This window comes from Panthera tigris, chromosome A2 (assembly GCF_018350195.1).
Source record: "Panthera tigris isolate Pti1 chromosome A2, P.tigris_Pti1_mat1.1, whole genome shotgun sequence".
In the NCBI taxonomy this organism is placed as follows: Eukaryota; Metazoa; Chordata; class Mammalia; order Carnivora; family Felidae; genus Panthera; species Panthera tigris.
In genome coordinates, this window is record NC_056661.1 from 730,448 (window position 1) to 747,940 (window position 17,493).

The 17,493-nt window shown below is 61.8% G+C and overlaps 1 long non-coding RNA gene across 1 annotated transcript; it reads right to left on the reverse strand.

Moving 5' to 3' along the window:
- Window positions 1–12,200: 12,200 nt before the first annotated feature.
- On the reverse strand, window positions 12,201–16,923 carry LOC107178988. The gene is made up of 4 exons (XR_001509516.2): window positions 16,829–16,923; window positions 16,212–16,718; window positions 16,056–16,123; window positions 12,201–12,566 (listed from the first exon to the last, which is right to left on the reverse strand). It is a non-coding gene; the product is annotated as an uncharacterized LOC107178988 (long non-coding RNA).
- Between the last annotated feature and the right edge of the window lie 570 nt (window positions 16,924–17,493).

Below are 17,493 nucleotides of genomic sequence, written 5' to 3' on the forward strand. Positions count from 1 at the left end.
CGGAAACCCTTCCAGGCACCCCGGTGTGTGGGGAGGCCCGCCCGGCCCTGCGCCGCAGCGGTTCCTATGGGGCTGGGGGCAGCAGCTGGCGGGCCCTCCCCGGGCCCCTGGTCTGTCTCTGGTCCAGCCACCCGTGTGAACCTGCCGCTCGGGGGCTGGGGAGTGAACAGGAGGTGAGCGATTCCTGGGCCCGGGCCCCCAGATCCCTCTAGGCCCAGGTGACATTGTGTGACCAGTGGGAGTGGGGAGGTCCCAGCAAGGCCGACCCAGGTGGTTCCGGGCCTCGCTGGGCTGCCCAGCTCTCGCCGTGTGATGTGAGCGGATGTTCGCGCCTCCCCATGACTCGGTTTCCCCATTGTCACCACCACGGATGGTTGGAAGCTGTTCCCAGCACGGGGGGGGGGGGGGGGGGAGGGGATTGGAGGGAGGATGTTGGGGGGCCCCGCTCCCCCCTCCCGGCCGTCAGTCAGGCCCGCCGGGCCCCTTCAAGCCGTCACGGCCCAGCAGTGGCCGGGGGAGGGATTACCCAGCCTGTCCAGGATGGACTCAAGTGGAACCGACGCTGACGAGCGGAACGCGCCCCCGCGGGCCCCGCCTGCGCGCCTTTGTCTGCGCCCGGCCCCGCCCCCCGCCGCGGACAGCGCCCCGGGTGCTGAACCGCGCCGCCCGTCGCCGGCCACCGAGCCGCGGCCAAGGCCGGCACGAAGCAGCCGCGGCCCGCGTGGGGCCGCGCTCCAGCCCTCTCCGGACTCAGTTTCCCCGTCTGTGGCATGGGTGCGCCCGCTCGGGGCTGAAGGGGGGCTGTGTGGGCAGAGGCGGCGGGGGGCACGGAGGCCTTTCCCAGGGGTGCTCGGCCGCCCCTCCGCCCAGGCGCCCCACCGACCCTTTGTCCGGGAAATGCGAGGCGGCAGGGAGAACGGATCCGCTCGCCGCCTGAAAGGCGCCGCAGCAAATACTGTTGACCCCCGACCCCGGCCCCCTAATCCTGGGCTGAGGCCCTCACTGGGAGGGGCCCTGAGAGCGGGGCCGGGCCTGACCCCCCGCCCCAGGCGCCGAGGGGGGCTTCCGGGTGAGGGTCGCAGGGGCTTCAGGGGAACGTAGCTGCCCCGCTGGCCACGTGTCTGGTCACCACCCCGCGGAGCCCACAGGAGAAACTGAGGGCAGGCAGAGCTCTCAGAAGCCCCCAGGCCCCGGGGGGGAATCGGGCTGGAATCAGGTCCCTGCCACCGGCAGGCTGGGTGACCGCTGGGCCAACAGCTGCCGTCTCTGAGCCTCAAAACGGGACGTTCCAGGAGGTCCGGCCTGACCTGCCTGGAAGGGAGCCTATCGCCATGGGGGGCACCTGGCCTCTACCTGGCTCTGTGCCTCAGTGGGAACTTCTGGGGCAGGGGATGGCTATGGGGGTACGTGGCCTAGGTGACCCCTCTAAGAGGGCTCCAGGAATCACTCCCCTGAAGTACAGGGAGGAACTTTCCCACCTCCGCCCTCCCCTGCTCTACAGTCCTCCATGGCTCCCACTGTCTTCAAGACGGGTTTTCCCACCTGCACAAGGCCTGGCCACCGAGCTTGGTGACCTGGGCTCACCTCTCAGCTCCCCTTCCTTGGGCCAGCTCTCTCCTCTCTGGGCCTCCCCAGTGGACAGAGAGAGTGAGGAAGATCACACAAGGAGCCACATTAACCAGGCTGAGCCCAGGGCCAGGCACACAGCAGGCACTACTAGATCCGCCTCAGGGGGCTGCTGGATGGCACCTCTCTGCCTCCACTGCCACCGCAGGGCTGGCCGGGGAGGAGCTAAGACCGGCAGAGTCAGGGCTCTCCGGGAAGAGAGGCCCGGGTGAATGAATGGAGGGAGGGTGGTGTCCTTGCTTCTGCCGCGGCAACGTAGCCCCTCACCTCCCCGCCCCTTGGGGGCCGCCGCTAGAAGCTTCCACTGAAGATTAAACCGTGCTCCGTTGCTGGCCGGAATGCGTTCGCACGCTCGGGTGCCCCTGTGCTCCCCGGCGGCCACGTGTCTGTTCCACCCTGCCGAGCTGTTCCCCACAATCAATTTCAATTTGGCCTGGGCCCTGCCTCTGCAGCCAACCCTCCTTGGGGGCTCGGGTTGAGGAGGAGGAAGCGGTGACGTCCCCGACCTCCCCTGCTAGATCCCGGGACCTGTCTGGTGACAAGAGGGCTCTGCTGTTGCTGCCCCTTTCCGGGCCTCAGTTTCCCCAGAATGATGGGATGGGGGGGTGGGGAAGGGCAGTCTGGGGCCAGCTCTGCTCTCAGCCAACCTTGTGCCTTTCTGGAGCGCCAACTGTGTACCGGATCCCGGGTTGAATGCCAGGAACCCAGTGGGAACCAACGTGGAAAAACTTGAATTAATCAGGGTCAGGTGGTGTGTAGGGCTTTCCTGCCGGGGGAATTGCCTGTGCAAAGGCCCTGAGGCAGCAAGGAACACAGTCCCCGGGAGAGCACAGGAGGCCCATGTGCCGGAAGCAGGTAAGTAAAGAGGAGCAGAGGGGCGGGCGGGTGGAGCTTGGTGATGATATTACCCAATGATAACAGCCGACAGTTATTGAGCACCTACTGCATACAAACCTTGACCTATGGGCTCCACCTGCCTCACCTCCCTGGAACCTCACAGCCCCCCTGTCATTACACACCCACTTTGTAAGGGAAGAAACGGGAGGCCACAGGGACGAGGCTGCCGGCCAGGGCTACTGGGTGGGTGGCAGAGCTGGGTTTGGTCCCAACTCAGACGGAAGCAGACAGTGGTGTGGACCCTTCGCCAACACCCCCACCCACCCCTCGTGTCCTCCCCGGAGTCACTGCCTCACTCCCCGCCCGTCTCTGGGGTCCGGAGGAAGGACATGAATGGGGGTCTCAAGTTCTTGGAGCTTGATTGGGACTCACCTGCCCTTCTGTGTGACCTTGGGGACGGGCCCGCCTAGCCCTTCTGTGCCTCAGTTTCCCAGTCTTACAAGGAGACTGTGGGCCACCCTTCTCTCTAAGGCGAGCTGGGGGAAGGGTAGAGGCGCCCCCCCCCCCCCCCCGGCATGGCTCTGCGCCCCGCAGCCCTGCTCAGGCCCCACCCCCCTGCAGCCGTGGGAGAGGGGGGACCTTTTCCCTGCCGCGCGCCCTGGGAGCCCTGTTTGGGCCCCTTGTGGCTCCCGGTTCGGGCCACCACTAGGTGGAGCGAGGAGGCCGGTGGAGACTGGGCGTGGGCGGCCTTGGCTTCAGAGCCGCGGAGGCCACGCCGGGAGCTGGCGGGTCGCACGGACGCTTCTGGGTGAGCTCCCACGAAGCCTCCACACTCTGTCCAGAGGACAGCGGCCCGAAAAGGGGTGCAGCGCCCGCTGGACAGTCCGCAAGGGAGGCACGCGGACGGCGGGGCGGGGCGGCGTCCCGAGCAAGGAGAGGACCCACCACGGGGCCCAACCTTGACCCCCCCCATCCCTGACCCGGCTGCCACGTGCAGATGGCCGGGCAGCGGCCCGGGCGCGGGTTCAGAATCGGCCATTCCCGGCACCCGCCCGCTGCCTGACGGCGGGGAAGCCAAGGCTGGATGCCCAGCTTGCGGGTGGGGGCCGCGAGCGCCCTTTCGAGCGAAGGCACTGCCGAGGCTGCGTGGGACTCCTCAGGACGCCCTCCCACCCACAGGCAAGGACCTGGTGATACGGTGGACAACTGGGCTTCTCTGACGAGCTTCAGCCGAAACGTAAAGAATGAGAGATAGGGAGGCGACATTCTGCACAGAGGGGCAGCCTCGCCAGGGCCCCAGGTGGCGTCTTGAATGTGTGGGTCCTGGAGACCTGGTGGGAGGGGTGGGGCAGGGCCAGCCTTGTAGGCCCTGGCGGGGCTTGAGTTTTACGTGGAGGGTACCGGGGAGCCATGGTGGGCGAGAGCAGGAGAGTGATGCGATCTACGTTCCTTCGTTTCACAGCTCCCTGAGGCTGCCTTGGGACGGGCTGTCGGAGCAGAATGGAGGCCAGTGAGGACCCGGGGGGGAGGCTGGGTGGGGGTCCAGGCAGGGACAGAGCAGGACAGCTCAGACATGTGGGTGGCCTGAGTGAGCTCAGGTGCGGGCAAATCTTCAGGCCGAACCCACCAGAGCCTCGGGGTCAGATCCAACCCCAACCCCCTTGGGGGACCCATTTTCCACAGGAGGAAGTTGAGGCACAGAAGGTTCGGTCACTCACAGCACATCTGGGGACACATGGCTCTAGGCCCCATTGTAATGTTCCCTTTGAGGAGAAGCCCTTAATCCAGTCTTCCCTCAGGATGCAGCCTGTTGTGGGGACCGAACAGGCTTAGGTTTCAGTCCAGGATTGGATCCAACCTGAGGCTCCAGAAGGCAGGGGACGGCCTAAGGCGCTGGCCCGCTCTGCCCCTGAACAGCGTCCCTGGCCACCCTTCCCACACGAGTTTAAGGCGCCAAGGGTCAGACCCTGCGCACCTGGCCCCACCCCTCCCCTTTGTTCCCTCAGATGCTCCCACCAGTCTTGCCCCTGCCTCAGGGCCTTTGCACAGGCCGCACCCTTCCCTGCGTGTCCACCTAGACCAGCCAGGCAAAGAGCAGCCCCCCCCTCCCCACCAGCCACCCATCTGTGGCCTGGTGCGCCCTCGCCTACCTGCTGACACCCACTTTCATTTTCAGTGCAACGATATTTATTACCATATAACCAAGCACCCCAAGGTGCTTCCATAGGTGAATGAGGCACAGTCCCTTGCTTCCAGAAAGTTACATCAAGTACAAGACGCAAATATGTTGAAGAAACGTGCAGCTCACACAAACAGAAGGAGCAAATCATTTCTTGTCCAGAAAAGCCAGTGATTCCTGCCTTTTATTATTATTATTATTTATTTATTTTTGAGACAGAGAGAGACAGAGCATGAACGGGGGAGGGTCAGAGAGAGAGAGGGAGACACAGAATCTGAAACAGGCTCCAGGCTCTGAGCGGTCAGCACAGAGCCCGACGCGGGGCTCGAACCCACGGACCGCGAGATCATGACCTGAGCCGACGTCGGCCGCTTAACCGACTGAGCCACCCAGGCGCCCCTATTCCTGCCTTTTAAATTGAGGTATAATTCGTGTATCGTGCAGTTCACCTGTTTAAAGTGTATGGTTCAGCTGTTTTTAGCACATTCACAGTGTTGTGTAACCATCCCCTCTATGTAATTCCAGAATGTTCTAGCAACCAAAAGAGCAGGCCTGTCCCCATTAGCTATCATTTCTCCACCCCCTCCCCCAGCCCCCGGCCCCCACGAGCCCCCTTCCCGTCCGTGGATGAGCCTGTTGTGGACGTTCCACTCGCGTGGCCTCACATCCCGTGTGGCCTCTCGTGTCCGGGCCCCTCCCTGAGCGTCGTGTGTTCAGGGTCCGTCCGCGGGGCGGCGGGGGAGGGCGCCTCGCTCCTGCTGGCGGCCGAGGGACGTGCGTGTACGTGGATGTTCCCATTCTTTTTGTCTTGTCCTTTTCTCCACATCGGTCAGGGTCCTGGTGAGACACAAGGCTGGACGCCATACACAGGCAGCTGAATCTGACCCTTCCTCTCCCCGGGCCAGTGCCCTGGGCTGGGGTCCAGCAGGGACCCACCTCCGCCCCATCTGCCCCAGCCTGGGCAGCACTGACATGTGCCCACTGCCCTCACCCCAGTAACTGCCCCAAACTCCCTCCTTCTTGGGGCCTCTAGGGACTTTTCAGAACTGAGAATCAGGGGTGCCTGGCTGGCTCAGTCAGTTAAGCGTCCAACTCTTGATCTCGGCTCAGGTCATGATCTCGTGGTTTGCGGGATCGAGCCCCGTGTCGGGCTCTGTGCTGACAGTGCGGAGCCTGTTTGGGATTCTCTCTCTGACCCTCCCCAGCTGGCACTCTCTCTCTCTCTCTCTCTCTCTCTCTCTCTCTCTCAAAAGTGAATGAACTTAAAAAAACAAACTGAAAATCAGATGGTGACCATCCCGTGCCTAAAGCCCCCTGTGGCTCCCTGACACCCTCCACGTCAATCTGAATTCCGGGGCATGAACAGACATCCCTGCTGGCCACACGGCCAGGCCAGAAGATTCTCAGGAGGGTCCCAGAAGCTTCCTTCCACTAGGGGTAGCGGCTGGAGAGGGCTGGGGGATGAGGGCATTGTCCCCGTTTCCTGGGGAAGGGAACTTAGGCTTGGGGGACAAGATTAAGTCGGGGCCCCCGTGAGTCATATTCTCAGCTGCGTGAAGCGACGTCAGCGGGACCCCTTGGTGCCCACACCCCAGGGCCTGCTCGGCATTTCTTCCCGCCTGGAGGGGAAGTGGCCCTGTGGGCGGCTCGGGGGTCCCCCCCCCCCGCTGCTTCTGGGCTGGCGGTGAGGTGCGGTGGGACGCGGTCAGAGACCCTCTGAGACCTGCAGGGACGTCACGAGACTCATGAGGGCCCGGGGGCCCCTGCCCTGCCTGGGCCAGGGGACAAAGGCCACCTCTTCCACTCGGCTGTTTCCCCACCCCCCACCATAATAGGATCGGGACGTTTGAAGTGACGAGGACGCGGGGAGGCTCCCACATAGAGAATACGACCAGAGGGGCTTAGAGGCGCCTTTGTGAGCCAGGCGGGTGGTGATGAAAGCACCATGAAATCCACGGTGTCACCGATGCCCCGCGACCGTGACAGGCCCCTTTACTTAGGGAAAAGGGGGAGAATCCCCGGTTGTATACGTGCATGTGAACACGTGTGTATATGCCAGGCTCCAGCCGCGGCAGAGGCCCCGGCAGCCCCCAAGGCTCCAGCCCCGAGGTGCCTCCTCGGCCGAGCGCCCGTGGCCATGGCACCTGGCGGGAGGGTGCAGGGTGCCGGCGGGAGGGCATCGTGCTGAACACTGCTTGCACAGCTCTGGGGACCGGACCCTCGCGACCTTCAAGGCTTCCGGCCAAGCCTTCCTTGCACGTGGGCCCAGGTGACGGTGGCGAAGTCATGCCTCGCCTGTGGGGGGACTTCTGAGGTCAGGGAGGAAAGGGGGCGCAGGGCGGGAAGGAGCGTCACGTTCTTAAACCGCTTTACGGAGATACTGCCTCCCAGTTCGTTCAAGTGCACACTTCATTTGTTCTAGTACATTTACAGAGCTGTTCGTCCATCAACACGCTGATTCTAGAACACCTGCATCCTCCCCTAAAGCAGCCCGTCCCCATCAGCCGTCACCTCCCCAGCACCCCCTCCCCCGGCCCCGGGCCCCCACGAGCCCCCTTCCCGTCCCTGGATGAGCCTGTTCTGGGCGTTTCACGCAGGTGGACTCCCCCCCCCGCCCCGTGTGGCCTCTCGTGTCGGGTTCCCTCCCTGAGCGTCGTGTGTTCGGGGTCCGTCCGCGGGGCGGCGGGGGCGCGCGCCTCGCTCCTGCTCGCGGCCGAGGGACGTGTCGTGCGCGGTGGGCACGTTCATCTGTGCGCGTGAGCGCCCGCGGGGGACACACTGTGCGTGCTGGTTCGCCCGTCGGTGGGCAGTTGGCTTGTGTCCCCTCTAGGTGTTTATTAAGGGGACGCGATTCCTGAAAACACTGGAACCGGTCCATGTCTTGGGCTTTAAGCCCTCACGCGAGGTCGGGAGCCCCCGGGCCGAGAGCGAAGCGCCAGTCCCTGCGGGGCTTGGGCGTGTGGGGGCAGCGGGGAGAAGCCCCGCGGGCTGGCAAGTGTGGGCTGCGGGTCTCCTCGGCAGGGTACTCCAGCTGCCACCCGTCCTCAAGACCCCAGCGTCACTGTCGGCCACAGCCGCCTAACCGTGCTCGGTGCGCCTTCCCGGCGCAGGGCAGCGCCTGAGCCCGCACCCGCCTGTCCCCGTAAAGGCGCCCGAGTCCGTACTCCTCCCATGGTGGCGGGGAGCCAGGTGTGTGAAGAGGGCCGCGTCCACGGCCCCCCGTCTCCCAACCAGAGCAGCAGGAGGCAACAGTCCTGTGGTCCCCAGAGACTTGAGCTGGGGGCGGGGTGGGGGGGGAGCCAGGGCAGATGGCAGGTGGCAGGTGGGGTTCCTGGCTGCAGCCTGGCAGGTGGTACCAAAGCCCCCTTGTCCACCAGCTTTGGGGCCAGAGGCAGGTAGCAGGGGCAAGACCCCGCCCTGCGAGCTGCCCTGCTCGGCGTGGGGGCGTCTGGGGGCGCCTGACTCTCCCTGGATCCTCAGCGACCATGTCCCTTCAGTTCCTTGGTGGGCAGGGGGATGCCTAGGTCCCGCCGACACGGGTCCGTCTCCTTCTCTTCCCGAAGGAGGTCTCTGAGCGGAGCAGAGACTTCACTGGGAGGCCGGAGGGGACACAGGAAGGCCACGGGTTACATGGCGGTGGGAGACACAGAGAGGGACAGAAAGGTGGAGGGACAGGTGACAGGCTGTGTGTGGGGTCTCGGGGCCAGCAGCCTCAGTCCTGGCTTTCCTGGCCTCCCTGAGCCCACCTCTTTGAACCTCGATGCCTGTGCTCACCCTGATCTGCCCTGCGGACTCAGGAGGCTGCCCAGCTCCCCTGGTTCTGGCTTCCAGGGTGGGCATAAGCTGCCACGTCAGGGTCCTGGGGCCCAGGGGCTGACGGCTGCTCCCAGCATCCCAAAGCTCTGGGGCATCCCCGTCGGGAGGCCTGCTGTGTATGAGGTATGGCCACAGAGGCTGGGGGTCAGGGTTCAGGCACCCATGGGACCGCCCCTCCCGAGTGCCCCAGGACCCCAGGAAGGGCCACCTGGCCTCATCCTGGAGCTCAGAGAGGGGCCCTTTGAACGCCAGGTCCCGGTATTTCAAAGGCTGGGAGCCCAGACCCGGGAGCCTCAGGCACTGCCCTCAGAATATGACAGCACCTCTGGGGACCCTGCAGGTTCAGATGAGGAGCCCAAGGTCTCACTGTAGGGGACAGAGAGGGGAGGGCCCAGACATGCCGTCACGGTGGAACTGTGTCCCCTAGAAAGGTGTGTCCAAGTCCTAACGCCTCGAGTGGGTCATCATTTGGAGACAGTCCTCGTGCATGTGGTTGCGTTAACACAAGGTTGTGAGGACAGGCCCCGGCCCGGTGACGGGGACCGTACCCCACGGCGTGTACGCTCACAGGGGCGTGTGCCAGAGCCGGTGCCGGGCAGCGGCGGCAAAACCGATCTGCTCCCTGGGCCTCAGTTTCCACCTCTGGATGTCAGGGCAGCTGGTGGTCATGGGTCCGATGAATTCACATCTGTGAAGTGCCCGGGCAGCGTGTGGCACCAAATAAACCGTGTTGTGTCTGAAGGTGATGTGAAATGAAGAGAAAGCCAGTGCCCGCCCTCAAGAAGCGTGTAGGAAATGAGCTCGAGGGAGCTGTCTGTCTCTCTGTCCTCCTCTCTCTCTGACTTGACAAGTTCTAAGGGAAGGGACGGGAGGGATTCTCGGAGGAGGCGTCATTTGAGCTGAGACTCCAAGAGGCTGTATTTCTGGCGAAGACGAGCATCCAGGCTAAAGAAACAGCAAGCACAAAGGCCCTGAGGCTTGGTGTGTTTGCAGGGCCACTAGAGAGTCGGTGTTGCTGGAGCAGGGGGAGGCAGAGGAGGACTTTGGTTTTCCTCCCACGGGCACCGGGGAGCCACAGCAAGGGTGACAGCAGTGGAGGGACGTGATCGGGCGGCGTGCCCATCAGAAGGGCCACGCAGGGAGGGCTGCCCAGAGGCAGGGAAGGGGCTCAGGCTAGAAATCCAGCCGAGGGACGTTTGGGAAGAAATTTCTCTCCTGCCCTCCCTCCTTTTGTGTGTCCACCCGGCTGAGAGATGGGACGGCACGGCCTTGGCGGGCAGACTGCCGCGTGGTGAGGGCCCAGGTGCCCCCCGTCCACTTCTTGGTGGTGACGGATGGCTCTGAGCCAAGCACCCCTTTCCCTCCTGGCACCCGGGGCCAGCGATGACTCAGCTGGACAAGCGTCCAGCTGTGCGGGGCAGCCCCCAGTCACTCCTTCCCACCCCTGGGCAGGAGAGTGCAGCGCGGTCCCCGCAGCGGGACAGGGGTCCCCACAGCGGCAGTGGCGCTGGGCTCAGGAGCCCGCCGTCACTGGCCGCAGCCTGGCTGGCTCATGCTGACTGGCCCCCCGGCCCCTGGATCCTTGTTCCACCTGACAGATGGGGAGACCGAGGCCGAGGAGCCCCAGGGCTGGCGTCAGAGGGGTGCGTGCATTCCCAGACCCCCGCCCCCGCCCCCTGCCCCCCTCCGCTCCCAGGACGCTCTCCCTTCCGCAAGTTTGGGAAAGCTGGAGCTGTCTGGATTGAAATTCTTCAGCTGTGCTAGGCCAGCGGAGAAATCCAGAATGCATTGTTTAGACAGATGCCTTAAACGGCTAGGCAGGGGTGGGGGGGGTGGGGGGGTGGGGTGGCGCAGGGGGGGCGTGAACAGCGACGGGAGGAGGGACTGCACTGGGAAGGTCATCCTTTTTTTCTGCAAAAAGGTCAGCCGCAGACCGTTGCCAAGGCAACGGCGGGCTTAAAGATGGAGGCTTAAAAAGAACAGCCGGGTCCCCCCTCGGGCTGGGCTGTCCCGTGCTTCCCGTGCGTCCCGTGTGCGAGGGGCCTGGCCGCAGGCTCAGGAGGCCTGGGGGCTGGGGCAGATCTCGGCCCTGCCCTGTCCGGGGCCCAGCTGAGGCCGCTGTGCACCTCGGTGTTCTCGGCTGTGGAAGGGGGCCAGTGTCCACACCCGGGCGGGACCCCCGGGGCCCGTCTGGGGTTGGGATGAACGGGCAGAGTCCCGGGGGCCCTCCCCGGGGGAGCAGGCGGGGCAGGGAGGGGCTGGGGGCTCGGCCAGAGTCCCCGTATCTCGCCCCATGAGGACAAGCCGCCGCGCGAAGGAGGCCGGGGTTCCCTGTCCCCCTTCTTAGAGCCCAGGACAGGGACCCAGCAGCCCCTCTGGGTCTGAACCAGACCGGAGGCTCACATTCGCAGACCGGAGGGCGGCGGTCCCAAAGGAGGAGGCCCCAGGAGGGATGGCACAGGCCAGAGACCCCGGACAGTGGCCACTGTTCAGGGTGCGGGATTTGAGGGCCTTCTCAGCCAGCTGGGGGTTGGGTACGAGCGGGCATCAGCCCTGGCGACTGGGGGCCTCTGCTGAAGTTCTGCTGTGATACACGGCATTGTCTACATCTCTCTCCCTGGAGGGCAATCTGGACTCGGGCGGGCCACTTACCTTAGGCTACAGTGTCTGTTACCATTGTTGTTGAACAGTGACCTCCCTGTCCCTTTCAGCGTAAACAGCGGAATTAGGCAGCTTTTTCATGGAGATGAAATTCACACAACATACAACCAACCATTTTTATATGTACAATTCAGTGGCAATTAGTACATTCACAGAGCTGTGCAACCATCACCTCTATCCAATTCTGGAACATTCCATCACCCCCAAAGGAAACTCCATCCCCATCACCAGTCACTCCCCACCCCCCACCTTCTCCAGTCTCTGGCCCCCACGAGCCCCTTCCCGTCCGTGGATGGGCCTGTTCTGGACGTTTCACACACGCGTTCCCTCCCTGAGTGTCGTGTGTTCGGGGTCCGTCCGCGGGGCGGCGGGTGTTGGACGCCTCACTCCTGCTCGCGGCCGAGGGACGTGCCCGTGTGTGGTTATAAAAAGGTAATTTTTTTGAAAACTTGTGTTGGGACAGGGTTCCCAGGGACTCGCCATCTGGGTGAACTGGGAGCCCCAGGGAAGGCGGAGGGCCCCAGATGGTGTTTGTGGCCACAGGTGTCTGGGTCACCCATCGCCCCAGGCTGCCCTGGGGGCCTTCCAGTCAGGCTGGCCGTGGCCGTGGCCGTGGCCGGTGGGTCAGCAAGCAGAGTAAGGCAGACCCGCAGTGGGTTTTCAGAGGCTTCACGAGCTCCTCCCGTGTGCTGGGCCTTGTGCCTGGTTCCCGGGAATCACGTCGGTGGGCCACGCCTCCTCCGAGGCTCCAGGGGAAGGCTTTTCCTGCCTCTTCCAGCTCCTGGGGTCCCATTGTTCCTTGGCTGGAGGCCTGTCCCTCCAATCTCTGCCTCCGTCGTCAAGTGCCCTTCTCCTGCCTCTTAGAAAAACACTTGTCACTGGGTTTGGGACCTACCCTGATCAGGATGATCTCTTCTTGAGATCCTTAATGACATCTGCAAAAAACCTTTTTTATAAGTAAGCTCAAGTCTGACTTGGGCTCAGGTCATGGTCTCCTGGTTCGTGAGTTCGAGCCCCACGTCGGGCTCTGCGCTGACAGCCCGGAGCCTGGAGTCTGCCTCAGATTCTGTGTCTCCCTCCCTGCTTATGTTCTCTCTCTCAAAAATAAATAAACATTAAAAAAATTTTTTTAAAAAAAGAAGTAAGCTCAAAATCAGTTTCCAGGGTTTATAACATGGACGAATCTTTTTTGGGGCAGGGAGGGTCCCCAGGCAGAGCAGGAAGAGGCCAGGCATGCGGGCCCGGATCCCTAGGGAGCCAGGTATGTTTCCAAATGTTCTGTGGCCTCTCTGCAGCTTGCGGGCAGACTCGGGTCGTTCCCCGAAAGTTCCAGAGGCCCGGTGTCGCCGCTGTCATGCGGCCTTGGTGTCGGGACAGCACAGAGCATCATGTCACCCAGGGTTTGCCTTGCTGCTGTCTCCACAGCTCCTGGGATTCTGCACGTGGCCTATAGGACGAGAGAAGAGAACAAGATAGATGTGTGTTTAACTGGTGTCCGAGTTGGCCACCTGCATGGACGGCGACACCAGGAGGCCTCAGCCCCGGGGAGCAGCCAGCCCAACCCTGGGACCCTGGGTTGAGCACCAACTGCTCCCTTTTGCCATTTTTTCTATTTGACATCATAACCGTTACTCACAGCTCAGCAGCATGAAGCACGCTCACGCCGTTGTGCCGCCGCCCCCAGCACCCGTCTCCAGAACTTTCCATCTCCCCAGACCGAGACCCTGTCCCCATGAAGCAGGGACTCCCCGCCCCTGCCCCACCCCTGGCTCCCACCGTCTATTCTCTGGCTCTGTGGACGGGACTCCTCTGGGGACCCCCTGTGAGTGGGGTCGTGCGGGGCGTGTCCTTCTGTGTCTGGCTCCTGTCACCGCGCACAGTGGCCTCCGGGTCCCTCCACGCGGTGGCAGGTGGCAGGACGTCCTTCCTCCCTGGGGCTGGGTCACATTCCAGCGTGGGGATGGACACATTGTGTTTGTCCTTCATCCACGGAGGGACCCTGGGGTGTTTCCACCTTTCGGCCGTTGTGAATCATGCTGCCGTGAACGCGGGGGTGCAGGTGTCTGTCTCAGCCCCTGCTTTCCATTCCCCGGGTGCACGCCCAGGATCTGAGTCGCCGGTCGCGCGGTGATTCCGTGGGTAACTTTTGAGCAGCTGCCGGCTGTTTTGCACAGTCCTCCCCACTGCATGTTGTCCCCAGCTGCACACAAGGTCAAGTTTCTCCACTGGGCACCGGCTCCCGTGCCAGCCTTGCTGCCGTGGTGTTATTACAGAAGAGATCCTACGTTTGCTTGCTGGGCCTGTATCTACTATTTTTGCCGTAAATGCGGGCGTGGGCACCGGCCCCCAGCGGGTATGACCCTCTGCGGGACAGCCCGTTTGGAGAGATGCCCGCGTGGGAGCTCCCTGTCGGGGCCAGCTCCGAAGCAACGTTTGGGAGGGTGCCTCCTGTACGATGTGGCTGACCTGTGTCCCCAAGCCTGTGGCCCTGCTGGTGCTCTGCACCAGGTCCGAGTGAGTTTCCCGCGGCTGCCACGGCAAATGACCGCACAGAGTGGCTTCAAACAACAGAAATTTGTTCCCACCCAGTTCTGGAGGCCAAAAGTTCAAAATCAGGGTGTCACAGGCTCGCCCTCCCTCTGAAGCCTCCAGGGGACGATCCTCTCCCAGCGTCTGGTGGTTTCCTGGCCATCCCAGGCGCCCCTTGGCTTGTGGACACATCACTCCAATCCTCGTCTCCGCTGACACGTGGCTTCTCTGTGCGTCTGTGTCCAGTTCCCCTCCTCTTATGAGGACACGATCATCAGATTCAGGCCCACCCTGCTCCAGTGTGACCCCATCTTAACAAATTACATCTGCAAAGACCCTATTTGCAAATAAGGCCCCATTCACAGGTTCCGAGGGTTGGGACATGTGGGGACCTTTGTCTCTGGGGGATACAACTGAACCCACAACACTGAGGGATGAGAAAACCCACCTTCTAGAGATTAGAAGTAATTCATGTAAATGCCAGTGGGAGAAAAAAGTCAAGCAAATTCTTTTTTATTTAAATGTTTATTTATTTAGAGACAGCGAGTGACAGCATGAGAGGGGGAGGGGCCAAGAGAGAGAATCCCAAGCAGGCCCAAAGTGGGGCTCAAACTCGATACTGAGAGATCACGACCAGAGCCGATATCAAGAGTTGGTCGCTTAACCGACCGAGCCATCCAGGCGTCCCCAAGCAGATTCTTAGATGACAAGAAGTTCTGGCCAGAGGAGCCTGGGCAGGCAGGATGACAGAATACAACGTGAAATCCTGGACGGGATCCGGGAGCAGACAGAAGACGTTACCGGAGAAATGGGTGAAATCCACTTCCTAAGGCTGGGATTTCTGTATGACACAGGCAGGCCGAGTCCGAGGACCCCGAAGGAGCCTGGCAGGACCAGCCGGGAGGGTCCCTGGCTGCACGAAGGGTAGAAACCAAGCGCACTGCCATTGTCCTGGAACACGTTTGGGATCCGGGTCTTTTCAGGTGCCATCAGGTGTGTGGGGGCGAGGAGGAAAGTAGAGAACGACCACCACGAACTTCCTCGCCTCCCCCATGGAGAGGGAACAGACCTCTGTGGCTTACTCGGATGCAAGGGTTGCTACGGAGCGGGAGTCGCTGGGGCTGAGCAGAGAAACGGCAGAGACGCGGCCTTTCTGAACCTGAGCCCATGGCCCCAGACCTAGCGGTGTGCCGGGGCCACTTCCTGGAGGGAAGGTCAGGTGTGGACGTGGGGCGGGGGGAGCAAATCATTTGGAAATAAAAAGCTCACTTAGAAAACACGGGCCAGGGTCATTCTTGAACCATAACGTCCTAGAAGAAATTCCACATAGGGATATTTTTTTAATCCTGGGGTGAGAGAATCGTTTGTAACCGCGCTCTAGAAGCCAGAAACCATAGGCAGAAACCGTCCGCGATCTGACCATCGATCGACATGTTTAAAACCAATTACACATACAGGTGCACGGTGAATATCCTGAGTTGAGAACACCTCTTGTAAATCATCAAGGACCAAGCAAAAAAAAAAAAAAGAGCAGAGTGTGAAAATGCAGCTCTTAGCAGCAGTGGGATGAGCGGGAAGGGGCCTTCGGCACTGGCGACTGAAGAGCTCACCCGAAGGGAGATGGCGTTTGTGTTCCGTTTTGTTTTTCCGGGAAGGGGTGGCCGTGTGGCTGATGAAGCTTTAAGCCCGTCTCAGCGTGTATTCATCCTTCACACTTATATGGGTGAGCCCCACGCCGATATAAAGCGTAACTTTTTACTAACGGTCCGTATAATCTATTGTAAAAAGTTGAAATTATGCCGCGTCAAGGAAGCCGGGCGGAGGAAGACAAACCCTGTGTGATCTCACTCCTGCGTGGAATCTGAAACAGAACCCGAGCTCAGGGGGCACAGAGAACAGACTGGCGGATGCCAGAGGTGGGGGCGCGGGAAACGGGTGACGGGGCTCGACAGGTGCAGACTTGCAGTTACAAAGTGAGGAGGTCACCTGTCACGTGCGGGATAGGTAATGAGACTGTATTGTGAATTCGAAAGCTGCTAAGAGAGCACGGCCCGGAGAAGACGGCGTGCACCTGTGCGTGGTGACAGGTGCTGACCAGGCCCGCTGACATCGGTTGGCCACGTACACGAACACCAAGTCATTGTGTTGTGTGCCTGAGACTAGTACGGTGTCGTGTGTCCATTATATCTCAGTTTGCAAAAAAACCAAAAAACAACAAAAAAAAACACGCAACAGAAAAGAAAGTTTAAATGCACTGGAGGGCTCGTGGCATGCGTGTCAATGTGTGCGTGTTCCCCGAGGCCCAGCGACTCCACTTCTGGGAACACGTCATCCGGGAGTCACCCCCTTCGAGGATGTGCGTCCAGCGCCCGTGTCCCCGCTGGCAGCCAGAACAGCCCGCGCTCACCTTCGGGATGGCACTTTCACATGGAGGGATCCCGAGGGGCCGCTCTAAACGAGAACGCACGTCCGTATCTGGGGACGAAGGGAAGAAACGGCCCATCAGACGGCGTGGGAAACAGGCCGTGACCCGGCAACTGCCCGATTCGTCCCTGGCACTCACCCCAGAGAAGTGAGACTTTCGTATCCGCTCAGAGCCCGCGCACGAACATGACGGCCCCCGACGGGCACCGACCCAGGGGCCCCTCAGTAAGCCAGCCGGCACCCGCACGCCGCGGAAAACCGCCTGGCGAGACAAAGGCCACACTGCGGAGGGGCAAGAGCCGGGTGGGCCCTCGGGGCTTGTGCTCCACGGGAGAAGCGCATCTCCAAAGGCGGGGAGAGAACATTCTCACGATGACTGACAGACTCATGGACACGGACGGCACATCCGTGGGGCCCGGCGGTGAGGGGTGGCAACGGGTCAGCTGGGGGGGCTCTCCGCGGTGACGGGAACGCTCCGTATCCTGACGGGGTGCCGGGCACATACACGGACACGCGGCACAGCGGCTCAGAGCTCCGGCCACCCCGTGCCGGCCCCGCACTAGGCGTCAGCGTGGACGGAGGGGGCGCCGGGTGTAGGGGCTTCCCTGTCCGCCCTTTGCGAGTGCCCGTGAACCTGTGGTCATTTCTAAAGAAAGAGTAAAAAAAACAAAAACAAAAACAAAAAAAACCTTCAGCAGCACGAAAAAAAAAATGATCCCATTCGCATAAAAACACAAACTCCCTGAGGACGCTCACGGGATGCTGACATCGGTCCACTGTGGGGCCGCGTCTCCTGGTGTCTCTTCCTTCCTCCTTTGTCCATTTCGGAGTTAAAAAAAAAATGTTGTTCAGGGCGCCAGGCCGGCTCAGTCAGTGGAGCGCATGACTCTTGATCTCGGGGTTGTGAGTTTGAGCCCCACGTTGGGCGTGGAAATTACTTAAAAAAAATGAAGAAAAAAAATTTTAAGGAGAACGTATTCTTACGATACAGAAAAAAAAAAAAAAAAAAAAAACCAGTTCAACATTTTTGGGAGACATCCGCCTATATTCTGGGAGACGGTGTGTTAGGTTTTCAGCGCGCCGGATGGTTGCACGGTCGCGTCATTGTCTGTGGTCCCCGGACCCAGCGGTCTGTGATTTTACAGTTGTCACTGTTTCTCACAGGAGGGTCGCGCAAGGGCAGCGCTAACCCCTGCTCTGACAGGGAATTAGTGTCAGAGCCGGCCCGGGGCCGGGACCTGCTCCCGGACCCCTGCCCTGTCGCCTCCCCGTGCCGACCGACCACCGGCCCCCGCGGTGCCTCGCGGGCCCTGGCAGAACACTGGCGGCCTTCTTGCCGCTACGAGCACGCCGAGAACGTGAAAGACGGGAAGGCGCCCACGCCGCCCGCGCAGTTCTCGGCGCACAGGCGTCCACCGGAC